Genomic DNA, 21,201 nt, shown 5'->3' with positions numbered 1-21,201 from the left:
TCGTGGCCCTGTGCGAAGGCTTCCTCGGAGTCCTCCCCACCCTCGAGCTCTGGGGGGAGTTCTTCTTCTCCTAGCTCGGCACCCAGGCCACGGGCGTGCCGGCTCAGTGCAGCGCCTTCATCGTGGTGCGAAGGTCGGGGGCCGACAATCCCTTCCCCTCCATCTCACTGATAAAGTCGGTGAAGATGTGGCAGAGATCCTACTTCTACATCAGGAACTTCTCCACGAGGGGCGACTGGGTCAACCTGCCGGCTTTCGAAGCCGGCCCGCCAGCTGGGAGACTGCCCAACTGGTCGTACCGGGCCAGGTCGCTGACGCCTGCGGGAGCCGGCGCCATCACGCGACTCCGAGTGCTGACGCAGTCGGAGGGTCTGACTGGTCCGGACCTGCTGGCCGCCTTCGTTTCGCGCCGAGTTCTCCCACTCCAAGGCCGCCCTCACATGATATGCCAGATGAGCGGGCACCGCGACCCGAGTCGGATGTGCACCAAGGACATGCCTCACGAAGAGGTGGCCTTCATGGTGAACTACCTCTCGGACAGCAGGCTCCTGGAGGACTGGCGATTCGGCAAGGAGCCGTACTCCTGCGCCAACCCCCTGCATGTGGTGAGTCTCCTTTCTTTTCTTTCTTTAGATTGCCTTCTTCTTGCCGAGTTTTGTTTTGACCAGTCGGCTTTGGTTAGAATCCCCTTCTTCACCCACTAGCCGGCACCTCGGGGGCGGCCCGTGAGTTCCTCGCCGACCGAGCGGAGAGCGACGTCGACGACCCCGATCTGGGGGCGGCAGCTCTGGAAGACGACGCCGAGGGAGGAGGAGGGACAGCAGGCGACTTCAGGCCTTCGGCTACCTTCGCCGACTGGCCTGAGGACAACGCCGAGGGAGAAGTCGCCCCTCACCATCGGCCAGGAGCCAGCCAGCCTGGCGCGGGCTCTTCTGCCGCGCCGGGCGCTCCAGGCGACAGGAAGAAGCGCAGGGCTGTGCCGACCTTGTTCGGCAGTTGGCCGAAGAAGCCCAAGGGCTCGGCTGTGGCGACCCGGCGGGACGAGGCAGCCACGAAGGCCATCCGCTTCCGTAAGGAAGTGAAGAAGCCGCCGTTGGTCTCCGCGTAAGTATTCTGTCTTCAAAGTTTTATTCTTTCTTCGTGATTTGTCTGAGTCTCTGCTTGCCCCTCTTGCTTCAGGGCTCCCCTCTCTCTTGAGCGGGTTGCCGCCGCCCCCGTAATGGGGTCAGCGGAGACGTCTGCCACCACTCGGCGGATTGACCCCGCTTCTGACCTCCGGGAGGCGACGGAGCGGAATGCGCAGGAGAAGCGCAACGAAGAAGAGGCCCTCCGCCTGGAGAAGGCGGAGGCCGACAGGGTGGAGGCCTCCACTAAGAAAAAAACTAGCGGAGGCTGAAGCCGCCGCCGCGGCGAAGCAGCGGGCTGAGGAAGCCGCACGCCGCCAGTCGGCAGTGCTCGTCACCCCGTTGAAATCTGCGCCGCCGCCTCCAGAGTTCACGGGGCAAACTGGAGAAGCCGGCGGGGAGAACCCCGTCGAGGAGAGGGAAGGCGGCGACCCCTCTACTCTGGACGCGAACGTTCCGCCGCCGCCTCCGCCGCCGTCTGAAGGCGCGCAAGGCGAGCAGCCAGCGGACCCTCCGGTGCCGCCGACCGAAGACGAGGCCGTGGTGAGGCTACTCCTCCAAGTCGGCTCGCCAACGCGCCGTCGTCTGGAGAAGGCGACTTCGGCACCCCGCCCCCTGGAAGCCGGCACCGCCAGCTCGGCGGCCCCAGACGCTGAAGCGACGAGCGCCGCACCTATTGGGTGGGTGCGAGGAGGTGGCACAGGGCCGCTGAACCGGGGCGAAGCTCCGTGCTGAGGGCGACGCTCTCCAGAGGTGCACCAAGGCATTCCTAGCGTCGCGGGCAGCCGTCCGGGTATGTTTTTTTTCCTTTGGTCTTTGTTTTCTTGTTCCTCTCTGTGGGGGCGCGCCAGCGCACCCACTAGGTGTAGTCCCCGAGTTTCGGGCCGGCTGCTGAGCAGGCGGCCCGGAACTCCAATTGATGAACTTCTGGGTACTAACTTTGTCTGAAATGCTTGTCGCAGGATTACCACAACCTCCGCGTCACTGCCTTCAACCGTAACGTTGAAGAGCTGGGAAAGCGGACTGCCGACTTGGCGAAGAGCCGGAGTAAGTCATTTTTCTATTCTCTGCGGGGGCGCGCTAGCGCACCCGCGGGCTGTAGTCCCCGAGATTCGGGCCGACTGCTGAGCAGTCGGGCCGGATCTCCCCGACGACCTACTTTATTGACGACTGTTATCTTTCTTCCTTTTCTTCAGGAGCCAACGCTGCTCTTCAACAGTAGCTGAGCGAAGCCAACTCCGCCCTGCGCGCCAAAGGGGAGGAGTGCAGCAGGCTCGCCACAGAGCGCGATCTGCTGGCCACTTAGTTGGCAGAGCAGAAGGAACTACTTGTGAAGTCGCAGAGGGAGGCGGAGGAGACGGAAACCGTCCTCTTGGCCGAGTTCGCGAGAGAGCGCTCCTCCTGGTCTGACAAGGAGGCGCTGCTGTCCTCTGGCTTCCAGGAGATTGAAGACACCGTTGATGGTGAGTCTCTTTATTTTCTTTCTTCGAGCTGCCAATTTAAATCGTGCTGACTCCTGGTTTTTGACTAGCTTCCTCGTTTCTTCGCGTCTTTACAGACTTCTTCCCTGGGCAGTCGCAGGCCGCCATCCAAGCCATCGAGGCCGAGCGTGAAAGTCGGAGGGCGGAGGGCGCAGAGATCGCCGCCGATGCCCCCCGAACTCTTGACGAGCACATCCTGAGCATCGAGGATCACCTCCGGCCGGCTCACCGGATGCTGCGCCGGCTTCAGCGCGTCGGTGCCCAGGCGACTGCCACCCTTTGGCCGGATATGCAGGCTCCGCGCACCCCCGGCCTGACGGCCAACTGGCTGGAGGTCATGGCTGGTCGTCTTGAGGCCTGGAAGGGCTCTTCGGCCCGGGCTGGAGCGCGCCTGGCCTTGGAGTTTGTCAAGGCGTGGTACCCAGGGCTGGATCTAGACCGGTTGGCCACGCTTCGGTTGGAGGCCCAGCCGGAGTTGGCGGCTGCGGAAGATGCCCTCGTAAAACGTGTTGCTGCGATCACCGAGTACACCGACACCAGCATCTTCGTCCCCGAGCGGTCTGAAGACGGCAAGGAGGTACCGCCGGAGTGGTTTGGGATGAACCCAGACTATGGCGAAGACTCGGCGGAGGTGATTGGCTCCATCGTCGAGGAGGAGGACGAGGCGGAGGATGGAGGCGAGGCGGAGGCACCAGAAGACGGAGCAGACGGCTAGCCTCAGCCCGACCACGCCTCCAGCAACGAGCCGCGTGCGATCGAGTCGACTGCTGCCGGAGGTGATCAAGTCGAGACTAGCCAGCCAGCTGCCCCGACGCCTGACGCTGGCGCCTCCTCCGACCTCCGAATCCGTCAGCTGCCTCCTAAGCTGCCGCTATATCTTTTATTTTATCTGCTTCAGTAGTCTTTGAAGAACTTGTTAATTCGCACAATTCCACCCGCGGGGTGTATTTTGAACCTCTACTCGACAATTCGGCCAAGGGCCTATGTTATGTAAATATATCTATCTATCTTTTCTTACTCATTGTTCTTTTGGCTTTTTTCCTTTGTCGCTTTCTCTTAGTTGCCTGCCTTGCCAATCGGACAGCCGCTCTGCGGACTGTTGCTGGATCAAGTGCTAGGCTACTTTGGGAAAGCAAGTACTTAGCCGATTTCAAGATTTTTTTTGAGCAAGTTGGATAGGAAGCGACAGTTCGACTATCCGAGAGTCGGTTTGCGAGAAAGGCTGGAAGCCGTCTTGAGCTATGTTTTATGCTTTGAGTCCTTAGCCATTTTTCATGTGAATGCCCATTCTACCTTACTACTGCCCACCGTACAGTCGCTCTGCGAGCTGCGGCTTCTGACAGGAGACGGTTTGGGCGTTTACACACTACTTGTCCGGCTGTAGCAAGCATTTCATAGTGCAAGGCGGCAAGTGCCCAGGCCGATTTGTCGAGCCCGGTGCCAAACGGCATAAAAAGGAGTAACATACTTGCAGTCATAATTTTTATCATACAGACAAAAGAGGGCAGTCCCCGAGCTCGCCTGGGGGCCCCGAAGTCTTGGTTCTTTAATACAAAAGGTAGCGTGGTACATACTGCATCAGCTGTAAAACCTTCGGAGGAGATTTGCATTCCATGGCCGCTCTGTCTCCTTGCCGGAGTTGTCCCTCTTGCGTGCTCGGGGCTTCTGAGCGTCGATCAGGTAGTAGGAATCGTTTCCCAGTACTTTGCTGATGATGAAAGGGCCTTCCCAACGCGCCGAAAGCTTGTGCTGGCCGGGTGTTCGCTGGATCAGCCGGAGCACAAGGTCGCCTTCTTGGAAAGATCTTGGCCTGACCTTCCTGTTGTGGTACCGGCGCAGGCTCTCCTGGTAGATGTTGGATTGGCTGAGTGCCAACAGCCGGCCCTCTTCCAGCAGATCGACACCGTCTTGTCGTGCTTCTTCTGCTTCCTCCTCGGTTTACATGGTGACTCGTGGGGAGTCGAACTCTATGTACGTTGGGATGATGGCTTCGGCACCATGGATGAGGAAGAAGGGCGTGAAGCCGGTTGACTTGTTTGGTGTCGTGCGTAGACTCCAGAGGACGGCTGGCAGCTCGTCGAGCCAACAGCCAGCCGAGCGCTCCAGAGGCTCGATCAACCGAGGCTTGATGCCAGACAGGATGAGGCCGTTTGCTCACTCCACTTGGCCATTTGACTGCGGGTGGGCGATGGACACTAGGTCCAGTCAGATGCCCTGTGTTGCACAGAAACGGGCCAAGGCGCCTTTGGCAAAATTTGTGCCGTTGTCGGTGATGATGCTGTGTGGTATGCCGTACAGAATGGTGATATCGGTGATGAAAGTCACGGCAGTCGGACTGTTCAGTTTCTTAATTGGCTTCGCTTCTATCCACTTGGTGAACTTGTCCACTGCGACAAGTAGGTGAGTTAAACCACCTCGTGCTGTCTTGATTGGTCCCACCATGTCTAGACCCCAAACTGCGAAAGGCCAGGCAATGGGGATGGTCTTGAGCGCAGAAGCCAGCTGGTGCGGCTTGGAGATGAACTTTTGGCATCCTTTGCATTTTTGGACCAACTCCTTGGCCTCTTCCAAGGCAGTCGGCCAGAAGAAACCGTGTCGAAAGGCTTTGGCGACGAGTGCTCTTGAAGCCGCATGGTGGCCGCATTCGCCTTGATGGATGTCTTTGAGAATGGCTTGGCCTTGCTCTGGCTCTACGCAGTGCTGGTAGACACCAGTGACGCTGCGCCTGACCAGCTCTCTGTTGACTATGGTATAGGCTGCCGCCCGGCATTGTACTTGCCGAGCTGAGGTCTCATCAGTTGGTAGCTCTTTGTTCACCAGGAATTTGAGGATGGGCTGGGCCCATGAGGGTGATGCTATTTCTTTGACTACCAGAACTGCGACTTGGACGAGGGCTGCTGGGTTGGGAGGCGGCGGGTTGGAGTCAACAGCCGCTTGCTGGGTTGATGAAGTCCCCAGGCCGAATGGCGCGGTCCTTGGGCCGAGTTCTGGAATCTTCGAGTCCGCCACCGCAGTCCCCGGGCCGGGTTCCGCAGTCCCTGGGCTAGGCTCGACTGTGGCGGCTTCGGAGTCATCTGCCGAGATCCTCGTGTCGCCTGCCGGGGCTCTGGAGTCGGATCCGACGTCTTCGGGAGGAGCCGGTACGAAGATGGAGTCTGATTCTGGCGAGGACTTGACGGACGGCTTGAGAAGGCGTTGAAGGGCGACACCAGATGGTATTGCTTGGCGGGTAGAGCCGATTCGTGCCAATGCATCTGCTTGGTTGTTGTCATTCCTTGGTACATGATGGAACTCGCATCCTTCGAAATACCCGCTGAGTTGCTGCATGAGGAAACGGTAGCTCGCCATGTTTGCATCTTTCGCGTCCCAGTCGCCGGATGATTGCTGGACCACTAAGTCCGAGTCACCATAACAAAAGATCCGGCGGATGCCAAGCTCTTTGGCAAGCCGGAGCCCGTGAATGAGCGCCTCGTACTCGGCGACGTTATTGAAGGCGGCAAAGTGGATTTGCAGCGCATACTTGAGCTTGTCGCCTTTGGGAGAGGTGAGGACGACGCCGGCTCCCAAGCCAGTGCGCATCTTGGAGCCGTCGAAATGCATCCGCCAATGGGTGGAATCAGGTGCTGGAGGCAGGTACTGGGTCTCGGCCCAGTCGACGAGGAAGTCGGCCAGTGCTTGTGATTTGATAGCGGTGCGGGGCTGGTAGTAGATGGTGTAAGGAGCTAGCTCTATGGCCCACTTTGCCACTCGACCAGAAGCATCTCGGCTACTGATGATCTCGGCAAGTGGGGCCGTGCAGACCATCATGATTGGATGCTCTTGAAAGTAAGGCTTCAATTTCTTGCAGCAAAGTGTACGCCATAGCACATCTTCTGGTAGTGGGGGTAGTTCTGCTTGGAGGTCGACAATACCTCGCTCAGGTAATATACTGGTCTCTGGACAGGTAGCGCCTTGCCTTCCTCCTTGTGCTCCACTACAATGACTGTGCTGACTACCTGGCTGGTGGCGGCGATGTACAGGAGCATAGGTTCCTTGGGAGTCGGAGCCGCCAGGACAGGCGGAGTAGTCAACATCTTCTTCAACTGGTGAAAAGCTTCGTCTGCCTTATGGTTCCACTCAAAAAAAGTGGTCTTCTTCATGAGTTGGTATAAGGGGAGAGCTTTCTCGCCTAGCCGACTGATGAATCGGCTGATGGATGCTAAGCAGCCGGTGAACTTCTGCACATCCAGCAGTCGGCTGGGTACCTCCATTCTCTCGATGGCCTTGATTTTTACTGGGTTGCATTCTATGCTGCGTTCTGAGACCAGGAAACCAGCAGCTGGCCGGCTGGTACTCCGAAGACACACTTCTCGGGGTTGAGCTTGATCTGGAACCAACGCAGGTTCTCAAAGGTCTCCTTGAGGTCTTCCAGCAGTGTTCCACGCTTTTCCGTTTTCACCACTACGTCGTCCACGTAGACGTGGGCGTTCCGGCCAAGCTGCTTGAGGAGACACTTCTGCATGCAATGCTGAAAGATGGCGCCGGCATTCCTCAAGCCGAACGTCATGGTAAGGTAGCAGAATGCTCCAAACGGCATGATGAAGGCGGTCTTCAATCTGTCAGCCGGGTTCAGCTTGATCTGGTGATATCCTGAGTATGCATCCAAGAAACTCAACAACTCGCATCCGGCTGTGGAGTCTATCACCTCATCGATTCTTGGTAGAGCAAATGGGTCCTTGGGGAAGGCCTTGTTGATGCTCGTGTAGTCAATACACATTCGCCACTACTTGTTCTTCTTTAGTACCAGGACCGGATTTGCCAGCCACTCCGGAAAGAAAACTTCCATAATGAAGCCGGCTGCTAGGAGTCGGGCTATCTCTTCTCCGACAACTCTTCTCTTCTCTTCTGATAAGCGGCGCAGGGGCTGCCTGACCGGCTTTGCATCAGATCGAACATGTAACTTGTGCTCGGCGAAATCTGTCGGTACACCTGGCATGTCTTTGGGGGACCATGCGAAGATGTCCTGATCTCACGGAGGAAATCGACGAGCTCGCCTTCCTATTTGCTATCGAGGTTTGCACCTACGACGGCGTACCTCTCTGGGTGCTCCGGATCCAAGGGTATCTTCTTTGTCTCTTTGGCCGGCTTGAACGAACCCTCAGCCTCCGACTCTTTTGGGCTAGGCGATACCTCAGGCTGCTTGCCGGCCATCGCCACAACTCGCTCAAGGAGCCGCTTCTCAGCCGCGATTACCAGGGACTCGGCCAGCCGACTGCTCTCAGCTGCACAAGCAGACGACTTCCGGTAGTCGCCTGCCACAGTCAGAATTCCCCTGGAACTAGGCATCTTCATCTTGAGGTAAGCGTAGTGGGGAACCACCATGAACTTGGCCAAGGCGGGTCGGCCAAGTAGCGCATGGTATGGGCTCTCAAGGTCCACCACCTCAAACCAAACAGATTCTCTTCGGAAGTGATCTTTGTCCCCAAAGAGGATGTCCATTAGGATCTTGCCGATCGGTGAGTAGAAAAGCCCAGGTGCAATGCTGTGGAACACTGTCCGGCTACTCTGAAGCTGTCTTTGCTTGATTCCTAACTTCTCCATGGTATCCTTGTACAGGATATTGATGCTGCTGGCCCCGTCTATCAGAACTCGCGAGAAATGCGCGGCCCGTTTGTCCGTAGCAAAGGTGGCGTCTAGGACCAAGGCGTAGGAGCCCGGACTCGGCATCACTTCTGGGTGGTCAGCCCTGCTCCAGCTGATGGGCTTCTCAGACTAGTGCATGAACTCTGGCATCTTTGAGGCTACTGCGTTCACCTCTTGTCGCTGCAGCCGCCTGCTACGTCGATCATCAGCCATATTGGTGAACACCACGTAGGCTCCGTGTTCTTCAGGGTATTCGTCTTGTACTGCGCCGACTGGCCTGACTGCCGGCTGCTGGGGCGGAGGCGGAGGCGGCTGCCCAGCAGGCGGGGGTGGCAGGAGGCCGTCTCCCTTGGCGATCCTAGTGAGCCAGTGGCACTTCCGGGTAGTGTGATCCGACGGCTTTGCGCCGCTGTAGAACTTGCAAGGTCCATCCAAGGTCTACTCATAGGAGAAGGTCGGCAACCAATTAGGCTTGCCTCCTTTCTGTCGCTTGGGCGAAGGCTGCTCTTCTGGCTGCTGGGCTTCAACGGTCGCGACCTGCCGGCTACTGGAAGCCAGCTGCGGGGCCTTGCGCTTGTTGTCGCCGGCCGGCGTCTGCCGCCGGAGTTCTTGGAGCTTGAGGAGGCACTTTGCCAGTTGTGCTGATTTGAATTTCCGCCTTCATGGAGGAGTCGGCCGTGGCGTACTTGTCCGCTATGATCAGCAGCTCGTCGAGGGTTTCTGGGTCGTCGCAGAGGAGCTTGTGCTTGAGGAGGGTGCCTTCTCGGCACCCAGCTGTGAAGTACTCGATGGCCTGCACCTCGTGCATGCCCTCGCAGGAGTTCTGGAGCTCAGCCCAACGCGTGAGGTAGTCGCGAGTTGACTCGTCGGGACCTTGCACGCACAAGGAGAGCTGGCGAGGCTTGGGAGGACGCTTGTACATGCTGGTGAAGTTGCAGACGAACGCTTCGGTGAAGTCGACCCAGCTGTTGATGCTGCGGGGCTTTAGGCTGTTCAGCCATGTCCGGGCCGTGCCCTGGAGCATGAGCGAAACGTACTTTACGGCGACACGCTTGTTGCCGTTTGCTATGCTGACAGCCGTGGAGTAGTCGACTAGCCAGTCTTCCGGCTTCACGGAGCCGGTATACATGGGCGTGTCTCTTGGGAAAGGGCTCGTCCCAAATGCGGGGCCCGAAACAAGGCGGACCCAGCTCGTCTTCTTCTTCCAGCGCCAGGGACCGGTGAAGTCGGTCGATCCGGTGGCGGGCGTCATTCTCTCCAACTCCCTCTCGGCAGCCAAGGCAGTCGCCGAGAGTCGGATGGTCAACAGGTGGTGGGGAGACTCGCCTCTCCTTACGGGGAGGGGGAGGCGGACAGTCGTCCCGTCGTTCCACTGCTCTCGGGCGGCCATCTCGGTCGCGCTCTATGGTAATGCGAGTCCGACTGTGGCTGCCAACCGGCTCCTTGTCCTTTCTTCCTCGGGAGCCGCTAGTCGGCATCTGAGATGTCGCGCCTTGATCTCGGTGCAGGTCGTCGTTTGGCCGCTGCGGCGCCTCCGTGCGGCAGCCGGCCTCGTTCTGCGCGGCGGCCGCGTCGAGGAGCCGCTGGACTCGCTCCATCATGAGGCGGCGCTCTTCGCCCTCAAAATTGTCCAGCTCAGCCGCCGCTGCCTGGGTGGCTCAAATGTTCTCCGTAGGCGTAGCGTACACAGGGCGGCTTGCCCCAAACAGGCCGGCGATGGCTACGCCGCGCTGCTGGACCGCGCCAAGGTGGCTGGGCCCCACTGGGGCCGGCGAGCCGCCAACAGCGCGATCCATCTCTCGCCGGTAAGCTTCTGACAAGCGTCTCATGCTGGCCAGCTTCTTTGCGCCTTCAACGAGCTGAAGGCGGCGCGCTTCTAACGTCTCTACGTCAGCATCTTCCGGAATGGGCGCAGTTAGGTCTTGCAGTGCCGCGCCGAGTGAGTCGGCCGCTCCTCCGCCAGGGAACTCGTCATGACTGATGACTAGCACCTCAGTGACGGTGCTTCCGTCGCTCTCTGCGTGGGGGGGAGGTTCGTCGTAGACCACCATGTTGGTGGGGAACGAGTCGAGCGACGCGGTGTCGGAGTCGACCAGCATCGGGTCGGTGGAGCCTACGGGGTCCAAGTCTACGGCAGGCCCGCCGGAAACGTGGAGTTGATCGAGGAGGCCCGCGAGGAGGTTCTCGGGGCCGCCCGTGCCTGCGTCGGACGCAGGTTCGTCGGAGAGGCGGACCTCGCCGACAAGTTTGGCCAAGGAGCCGGCTGTGCAGGCGATGTCAACGCCGCGCAGCGCGTCGATGCAAACTTCGTCTGGCGTGCCTGGCTGGCTGTGCTTGCTAGGGAGGAAAAGGGTTCCCGTCCAGAACAGATCTCCGGACGGCGGTGCACCAGGCCCCACGGTGGGCGCCAAATATCGGGGGTTTGGTGCGACATATGCCAACGGATGGCTTATCATGGTGGGGGCGAGTAGAACGTCGCCGGTGCCTGGAAATGGGATGAGGCGAAGACATGCACGCCGGCGAATCTTACCCAGCTTCAGGGCTCTCCGGGGAGATAATACCCCTACTGGTGCTCTGCGGGGTCTCCGCATGATCACTATGACCAAGTGTTTACACGGTTGCTCCTTGAGCTGTTTCTTAGAGGCAGGAGAGGGCAAGGCTAGCTCTCTCCTTCTATCTGGTATGGTCTAAAGCTACTGGGTTTCCCTCCTTTGCATGGGTGCCCTGGGGGGTTTATATAGGCCTGCCCCCCAGGGGTACAATGGTAATTCGACTGGGCATGGGCCCATCCGTCAGTGCCTCTGGCCTCCAATTTCTCCGCCGACTGCTGGGGCTCGCCGATTGGTGGGCCCCGCCGACTGGTCTGGTAGGGAGCCGACAGGCCGCGTCCGCCGCGTGCGGGTCTTGCCGGCTGCTGATTACTGTAGCCGTGCTTCTGATGACGCGGGCTTGGTCATGGGGTCGTGGCAGCAGTCCCGCCGCCAGGCGGGCGATCACTATTGCCACTCCCCATCACATCTTGATTAATGGTGCATGGGGCCCAGGGGAGGGCTTGGCCGACTCCCCGGGCTGACTCCTAACGGATCCGACTGGCGGTCCTCTCGCCGTCTCCTAGGGTCTCACTGACTGGTGGGACCTGCTGCTTCCGGGCCGTTCAGACAAGCTGTCGTGGATGCAGGACTCGGTACTGTGGTGCTGATGTCAGGGTCGACAGGGCAACAGTGCCACGCCGCACGGAGATCTTCCTGAGTACGGCGTGCTGTGGCCATGCCTGCCCTTGGTAAGGGGCGGGAGTGGGCTTCACTGTAGCCATGCCCCTGCCCCGTCCCCTTCGATGAGGTCATGGGTTTGTTGGAGTCGCCGGCCGACTTCCCAAAGCCGGCTTCTCTGGAAGTCGTCCCTGGGACTCGGCCGTGAGCGGGCAGTCGGCCGCCCCGCCGCCGACTCCTCAGGAGGCGGCTCTTCGCCGTGGGGTCTTGAGGGGCGCAGCCTGCCCCGATGTCTTGAAAGGTTATGGGACTCGGGTTGGCCTACCCGTGGCCCATTACTCCGACAACAGTAGTAACTAGTAGTACTAGTACATGCTCGTAATTAATTAAACAAATGTATGGGCGACATAGACACACACAGTAACTACTAGTACTACTACTTCTCACATGCTGGCCAGACGCCGTCGTTCTCCTTCCTAGCTTTGTCGGCGACACCCCACTGTGCTTGGATCTCCGCCGACCTCTCTACAGCAGCACGCGCGTCCTCTTCTTTCTTGCGGCAGCGGGCCTCTCTTTTCTTGAGTGCTTTCTGAATTTTCCGCTCCCTCTATGCGGATTTGGCCGTCTCTTGCTCTACTGCCCATTTGGCCTTGGCAGCTTCAAATTCTTCCCACATAGGTGTGAGGTCGCGAGCGGCGATGAACTCGGCACGACGGGATGCCACAGCTTCCCTACCATTCTGTGTTCGGTCGTGGGCGGCGAGGAACTCGGCGCGGCAGGATTCCATCGCTTCCTTACCGGTTAGTGTGCGGCGCGGTGGCATGAACGATGCTTGGTGACAGCTCTGGTGGTCGTCGAAGGCTAGCTGGCAACAAGAGCGGTTGCATGGATGCCTGGTTGTCAATATGTGGCACATATGCTTCAAAGGCTCGTCATCCATGAGTTCACATTTAACCACCATGCCAGCGTCTGACCACCCATGCCTACTGTTGGGGATATGATTACTGGAGGTAAACCGGCTAGGAGTGGCCGGGGTTAGCTCCATGAAGATAGAAGCCCATGAAGACGTAAGGATGGAGGCGCTTTACGAAGGCCCAAGGCCCAAAGGCGGGTTAAAGGCCTGTAGATGTAAACCCACTCTTTCATGTAACTTGTATTGTAAGTCAAAGGAATAGAGACCGAGCCGGACACGTTTATGATTCGGCCTCGGGACTCTGTAGACCGGCGGGCGTCAACCTATGTATATAAAGGGACGACCCGGCAACGGTTTAGGGACGAGAGACAACAACTCGAGAGCTAGGCAAAGCGGATTCGCTCCCTGGTCATCGAAACCCTAGCAATACTAATCACAACTAGACGTAGGCTTTTACCTTCATCGAAGGGGCGAACTAGTATAAAACCCCTCGTGTCCCCTTGTCCGGTTTAACCCCTTTAAGCTAACCCGTAGCGATGGCTCCACGACTAAGTCCTTTCATGAGGACATCTACTGTGACAAACCTACGACAGTTGGCGCCCACCGTGGGGCTATCGCACGATGGTTTCGAGTTCTTGAAGGGAAGCTTTGATGGACTCAAGGGATACGCTGTGGGCCGGATGACGAAGAGTCATCACGGCAAGCTCTAGATCGACGATGCAGGATCGGGCCCCGAGGCCGATTCAATCAAATACGGGTACCGGGTCCCCTTTGGTGGGATTCACGTCCTCATCGGCAAGATCGGCGAACCGGGCCCTGAGCCGGACACCTGCACCGACATTAGCGAGATGGCTCAGCGTGCAAGCCCTTCCCCAGTTCAGCCCGCAGCAAGGCATGTTTTCGTAGGTGTTGTGCATGGAGCAGAATATGAGGATGGACCGGCATCTGATGGAGAAACCGTTGTCTGTTCTGATGATGAGTCTTCAACTGGAGAGACCGAATCGCTATATCAGTTGCTGGACGGCCGGATTAGCTAGGGTTTCGATGGAAACAGTATTCCTGACCCCCTCGATCTGCCAAACCGGGTCGTTATCTTCATGGCCGGTACACAATCAGCACACCACTCATCAACCGGTTCAGTGACTGCAACGCCAGTGGGAGCAGGGGGCTCTGCGCCGCCTTCGGCTCAAGTTCTGCCTGACTTGTTCGATGCTTTGGCAACATTGATGGCCGCGGAGGTGGACGCAGCAGCCCTGGATCAGCATAATGCGGACATTGCAAAGGTGAAAGATCAGATAACTCATGCTAAAGCGGACCTAGCGGCAGAGAACGCTAGGATGGCTACGGAATGGGCCAAGTTGGAAGCTCAGGCCTACCGGCTTAGGCTGGATCAGAATGCCTCAGAGGAAGTCATGAGAAGAAGATATCGATCGCATCTCCCGCCAGGTTATGAGCCAAGGAATCTCTTCAACACGCCAGGAGCAGGAACTAGTAACCAGTCAGTATTAAACCGGACAGAGGCATCGGGGACGGGAGCGTCGATTCAGCCGTGCATGATTGACCCGCCTCGTCAGAACAATAGTGTGCCACCGTATGTTCCGACGCCCCCGGGGCATTACTCCAACCCGTTGGACAACATTGTGGCCGCCACTTCACGATTGGCAGCCCTCCCAACCGACGGCGAGTGACCAATTGCGATTGAGCAACGACGGGCCAGAGAGCTCCTTCAAACAGCCTTAAATCAGCAGCAGTCTTATTCGCACAGTCGCGAGAGGATTCATTCCACCCCCCTCGCGAGCCGGAGCTACAGCAGGCACGTTGAGGACGGACCGGCCGTGTCAAGCAGTGCACATCGCCGTAACTCGGCACGAGGGCACAAGCCGGCAGGCAGAGGTGCTAATGCACATGATGTGGTGGATCATGGTCGCGCACGTCGAGAGGCCGAGGTAGGGCTCTGCATGGAGTTCGTCAACCTACTCTGGTTCAACCTACCGCTTCAGTGGAGCCAGGTGTCTTCTTCAGCTCCTTAGGGGTGCCATGTCTCACCCCGCTTTGCGTAATGTGCGACTGCCCAAGGATTTCAAAGGCCCTCGTAAGGTGCCTAATTACACCGTCGATTTACAACCAGAGTCATGGGTTGAAAGTTACGAGATGGCAATGGAGATGTTGGATGTGGACGAAGCGGTGTGCACTAAATACATCACCATGATGTTGGAGGGGACAACTCGTACTTGGTTAAAGAGCTTACCAGTTAACTCCATCGGATCATGGGCCGAGTTAAAACACCGGTTTCTCCAAAATTTTGAGGATACTTGTAAGCAGCCTATGTCAATTGTGGATCTGGCCGCTTGTGTCCAAGAGGATGGGGAGTCTACAACCCATTGGGTGAAGCGGGTCTCAGCTATCCTGCATTCATCGGATCACATCAATGCGGACACAACAGTATTAACGTTGGAGGGCAATTGCCGGTTTCTACCATTAAAATAGAAGTTAGGAAGGCTGAAATGCAACTGCAATGATATGGCGACGCTTATGGCCGCATTGGTTAAATACGCCGATTCAGATAATACCAAGGACCCTGAGTCATAGGAGGACAAACCGGGGAAAGGGAAGAAGAACGGCAACACCAAGGGACAGCAGCATAACCCGGCAGGTCATGGGAACAATGGTAAGCGCAAGGCAGATAATAGTCTGGACTTTGTGGCTAACACCAATGCTCAGGATAACAGTCAGCGTCGTAAGGGTAAACAGCCCCAGAGGGGCGGAGGTTCAGGCCCCAATCTGGAGCGTCTGTTAAATCAACCTTGTCCGAAGCATGGATCAAAGGAGAGGCCAGCTTCACATCTTTAGAAGGATTGTTATATCATGCGGGAATTCAAGAACTCCAATATGTTTCAGTACGACAATGGCCCGCCCGGCGGTTCAGGAGGTGGTTTTCACGGGCCAGGTTATGGAGGCGGTGGCTCCGGTTCGGGATTTCAAGGTAATCAAACCGGACAGAGCAATCAAGGGAACCAGGGCAACCAGGGAGGTTATAACCATCAGGGGAATCAACAGCAGCAGCAGTCGGGTTATCAGAGCAATCCGAAGTAGTTAAATAGTGTGCAGTATCACGTCTTCACCACTAGCTTGTGCAAGCATGATCAGAAGCTTCACAAGAGGGCCGTGAACTCTGTTGAACCGGCTGTGCCTCAATATTTGCACTGGTCTGAGCAACCCATTTTATGGAGTAGAGAGGATCACCCACCCCGGTTGACAATCCGGGTCATCTAGCCTTAGTGGTGGCACCTCGGGTTGGCGAGTATAAGTTCACCAAAGTGCTCATGGATGGGGGAAGTAGTATCAACATTCTATATTATGATACCTTCCGTCGTATGGAGTTGACATATAAGAATCTTAAACCATCAAACACCGTTTTTCATGGTGTGGTGCCAGGTAAATCTGCATATCCAGTGGGCAAGATAGCTCTAGAGCTGGCCTTTGGAGATATGACCATGATTCAAGGTCAGAAACATTGACTTTTGAGGTGGTGAAAATCAAGAGTCTGTATCACGCTCTGTTTGGGCGACCGGCTTATGCCAAGTTCATGGCAAGGCCGTGTTATGTTTATCTACAGCTTAAGATGCTAGGTCATAAGGGGACCATTATAGTACATGGGAGCAGGAAGATTGCTTTGGAATGTGAGGAAGGTGATGCAGCGTACGCTGAGTCGGTTTGTGCCACGGAAGAGCTGAAGTTTTACAAAGACAAGGTTGATCCGGTAGACATGACTTCTTTGAAAAAGCCAACTACGGTGCACGATCCGGTGTTGAAGTTTAAATCGGCCACAGACACTAAGATTGTTGATTTTGTTCCTGGCGATTCATCCAAGCAGTTCAGCATCAGCGCTAACCTGGATCCCAAATAGGAAAGCGCGTTCATCGAGTTCATCCTTGAGAACCGGGACATCTTTGCATGGAAGCCTTCTGACATGCCAGGTGTATCGAGGGAACTCGCTGAGCACACACTTAATATTGATCCTAAGTTTAAACCGGTCAGACAGTTTCTCCGCCGCTTCAATGAAGAAAGGAGCAAGGCTATTGGTGAAGAGGTAGCTCGATTGTTGGCTGCAGGGTTTATCGTGGAGGTCTTTCACCCGGAGTGGTTGGCTAATCCGGTGTTGGTTCTCAAGAAAAATGGCACTTGGCGTATGTGTGTGGACTACACAGACTTGAACAAGGCTTGCCCAGCGGACCCCTTTGCCCTCCCTCGTATTGATCAGATTATGGATGCTACGGCGGGTTGTGACCGCTTGTGTTTTTTGGATGCTTATTCTGGTTATCATCAGATCAAAATGGCAGTTAAGGACCAGGAGAAGACAGCTTTTATAACTCCCCTTGGAGCCTTCTGCTATGTCTCCATGCCCTTTGGGCTCAAGAGTGCCCAGGCGACTTATCAACGCTGTGTTCAGAAATTGTCTTCATAAGCAGATTGGGCGCAATGTTCATGCGTATGTGGATGATATTGTGATAAAGTCCAAGAAGGAGGAAACATTGATAGATGACCTGAGAGAAACCTTTGATAACCTCCTGATCTACAAGATGATGCTCAATCTGGACAAGTGTGTTTTTGGTGTACCGGTAGGCAAACTCTTGGGCTTTCTAGTGTCAAATAGGGGCATTGAGGCTAATCCGGAAAAAAAATTCAGCAATCACGTCTTTGGCTAAACCGGCATGTATCAATGATGTTCAATGTTTAGCCGGCCGGATTGCGGCTTTGAGCCGGTTTATCAATCCTCTCGGGGAGAAGGCTATCCCCTTACACCAGATGTTAAAGAAAATAGATGACTTTGTCTGGAGTGATGCGGCTGATAAAGCATTTGAGGACCTAGAGAGGCAGTTAGCTGAACCGCCTGTGCTTGCAGCTCCGATTGATAAGGATCCCTTACTGCTATATGTGGCTGCTAATGCCAGGGCTGTTAGTGTGGCTATTGTTGTCGAGCGCAAGGAAGCTGGAAAGGAATATCCGGTTCAACGGCCGATTTATTACATCAGTGAGGTGCTTATCGAATCAAAACAGAGGTATCCACATTGGCAGAAACTGGTGTATGGGGTGTTTATGGCAAGCCGGAAGCTCAAACATTACTTTCAGCGTCACCCCATCACAGTGGCCAGTTCAGCCCTTCTGGGAGATATCATTCAAAATAGAGAAGCAACTGGCCAGATTGCCAAGTGGGCTATTGAGCTTGGACCTCACGGGCTCAAGTATACACCTCGCACAACAATCAAATCTCAAGCACTTGTGGACTTTATCAATGATTGGACAGAGTTGCAGGCACCAGAGGAAAAGCCAGGTAACACATATTGGACTATTCACTTTTGATGGGTCCAGGCAATTGGAGGGCTCGGGGGCTGGAGTTATATTAACTTCCCCACGAGGTGACAAATTTTGTTATGCTCTTCGCTTAATGTTCCCTTGTACTAACAATGCAGCTAAGTTCGAGGCCTGACTCCACGGTCTTCAGATGGTTCAGGAGATGAACTTAAGCCGGGTTAAGTGCTTCGGTGAATCGGACCTGGTGGCTCAACAGGTATCTGGCACTTGGGATTCTAAGGACCCACTCATGGCTGCGTATCAACGAGAGGTGGACATAGTGGCTGGTCATTTCAAGGGTTAACAAGTTGACCATATAGACCGACGAAAGAATGAAGCGGCGAACGATTTAAGTCGCCTTGGCTCTCCGCGTAAACCGGCCCCACCTAATGTTTTCCTCGACGTCCTACACAACCCGTCGGTTAAGATACCAACAGAGGAGGAGTTGGCTATTCCTGACCCAGAGGCCCAATTGGTGGCAGCTTTGCATGTTATACCGGATTTGACAATCCCGTTCCTGGCTTACATGAACCAGGGCGAGTTACCGGAGGTTGAAACCTTGGCCCGGCAGATAATCCGGCGTTCCAAGTCAATGACCATAATCAACGGGGAGTTACATCGTTACAGCGTCACAGGGGCAATTCAATGTTGTGTCTCTCCTCAAGAGGGTTGTGAGATTTTATGAGAAGTCCATGAAGGGGATTGTGGTCACCACGCTGGTTCAAAATCCTTGGTAGCTAAGGCTTTCCGTCACGGTTTCTATTGGTTGACAGCTCATGCTGATGCTGAGGATTTAGTCAAGAGGTGCGATGGTTGTCAAAAATTTGCATGCCGCGCTCATATTCCGGCTCAAGAGTTGAGGATGATTCCAATAACTTGGCCGTTTGTGACTTTGGGGCTCGATATGGTTGGACCCTTTAAGAGATCCAAGGACAAAAATACCCACCTATTAGTGGTAGTTGACAAATTCACCAAGTGGGTGGAAGCAGAGCCAGTCAGTAAGTGTGATGCAGCCATGGCGGTTCAATTCATTAAAAAGATGATCTTCCGGTTTGGTTTCCCACACAATATTATAACTGACAATGGTACTAATCTGTCAAAGGGTGAGATGGAGGAATTTTGCCAACGTGAGCACATCCGGCTTGATGTAGCATCGGTGGCTCACCCCCAGTCTAATGGTCAAGCTGAGCGGGCAAATCAAGAAATTTTGAGAGGTATTAAACCCCGGCTTATGGTTCCTTTAAAGCAGACGCCAAGTTGTTGGGTAGAGGAGTTACCTTCTGTGTTATGGAGCATCAACACCACACCTAATAGATCTACGGGTTACACACCTTTCTTGATGGTTTATGGAGCAGAGGTGGTTCTTCCTAGTGACATCCGTCACGACTCGCCCCGTGTGGCAGCTTATGTTGAAGCTAATAATGAGAAGGCACGTCAGGACTCACTGGACCTGTTGGATGAGGAGCGTGATCTCGCGGCAGCATGTTCGGTGATTTACCAACAAGATCTCTGACGTTATCACAACCGTCGGGTTAAGACCAGAACTTTTCAAGAGGGCGATCTGGTGCTCCGGCTCATCCAGGATCAGACTGATATGCACAAGTTATCCCCACCTTGGGAAGGACCTTTTGTGGTCAGCAAGAATCTGCACAACGGATCATACTACCTCATTGATGTTCGAGAGCATAAAGACTCACGTAAATCAGAGGAGGAGACCAAGCGGCCGTGGAATATAGCTCTTCTTCGGCCTTACTATACTTGAGCTACAGGCTCTTCTTATGTACATATTTACGACAATGTATATATTATATAATAAACCAGAGCCTTGAATAAAGCAGGGTTTCTGTTCTTTTTACATCATGTGTGAGCCTACAAAGAGCTTCTACTGACAACGCGGAGTTTTGTTAAACCGGCCTCTACGGCCACACGGATATAAAGAAAATCACTAGGGGGCTTGGTCATATTTGAACCATAGCTACACCCTTGATTGGTTTAAAACCAAAAAGGGATATCACTAGGGAGCTTGGTCATATCCGAACCATAGCTACACCTCTTGATCAATTTAAAACCAAAAAGGGATATCACTATGGGCTTGGTTGTTTTCACACCATGGCTACACATCTTGATAGGCTTTAAAGCCAAAAGGAAAATTATGTGGAGCCAAAGAGAATCTGTTGAATTAAGCACAGTTCAAACATAGGTAACCACTGAGCATAGCTCACATATTACCTGGGGGCTCCTTGCTTCTCAAAGAACAATGAGCTTGAACCCTTGTAATAGGGGCTATCAAGCCAGGCTTGGAAGCCAGGTGTATTCACCTAAAACGCCGGGTTATCCTACCTCTTTAAGTAAGCCACTCCATCCAGGTAAACCTGGTATGACCCATCAAATGTTTGAGAAGTCAATCCCATGGACCCTGAACTTGTCAAAGTTAAAACGGTGATTGGTTAAAGATTGAGGTCCATCTTAACAGGCTTTGCAAAATGGTTTAACTCAGCGGCCTGGCAGCCCATGAAAAGCCTCGATTTAGGGCCTAGCAACCCATGAAAAGCCTTGTATATTTTTTGTCTTTGCTTTTTTATGATAAGGGATTTATGAATATTTTTCTGATAAACCGGTGTTCTTTACAACCCGGTATGACTTTCAATGCTTAGTTGTCAGTACATGATCAGTTTTAAACCGGTAGTATATTCTTCCGGTCTGGTTTTGACTATCTGTTATCAGCATTATGCGGCTATTATAGCGCAATATGGTTTTTATATGATCCGGCAAGAGGGCAAGGAGTTATCAACACTCGGGATTGGTGTTCTTCACCTTTACCATACAAGCAGTTGGTCAGCCAACGAGGTATGTCACAGATATCATTTATTTTATCTGGTTAATATAAATCTTGGTTATCCATCCAAGTTATGTATATATTTTTGGGGCATCATGACCCATCCAGTGGTAAACCACTAGGACGCTTTTAAGTTCTTATATGCAGGAACAAAAAGTATAATGGACTATGCATAAATAGATACCAAAAGTGGAACAAATTTTCAAAGTATCAAGCATCAAAAGCATGCTCGATGGCATGGTAGATAAAGGTGTTTTTGCTATCCTATTACAAGGACCATCAAAATGGCCCAAATTGAATAATTGACCGGTTTAGGATTCTTCATTGGGATGGCTTGACAATTGAGGGTCATCTTGTGCAGTCGCATCCTCTTTATCCCTCCCCACATGCTGGAAATCAACCATTGACCAATCGATTCCGGTTAAAGCTTGAAACATGGCTTCTTCATGGATAAGGCTAGAGGGGTTAATGTCAGGAGCATAAGTATGCTTACGGATTGGAGGCACAAGCTCTTCAACTTCATGGATCACAACGGGCTGTCTCTTTCCCCCAGCATCGTAAGCCGGTTGGAAGTGAGATAAATCTGTGTCCTCCGCCAGTTTGCTTGCTATTGGCCACATCTCCTTTGTCAGCCTTCGCAGATCGTCATTATTGAAGTCTGAGC

Source organism: Triticum urartu, chromosome 1 (assembly GCF_003073215.2).
Source record: "Triticum urartu cultivar G1812 chromosome 1, Tu2.1, whole genome shotgun sequence".
NCBI lineage: Eukaryota > Viridiplantae > Streptophyta > Magnoliopsida > Poales > Poaceae > Triticum > Triticum urartu.
This window is presented reverse-complemented; position numbering follows the sequence as displayed.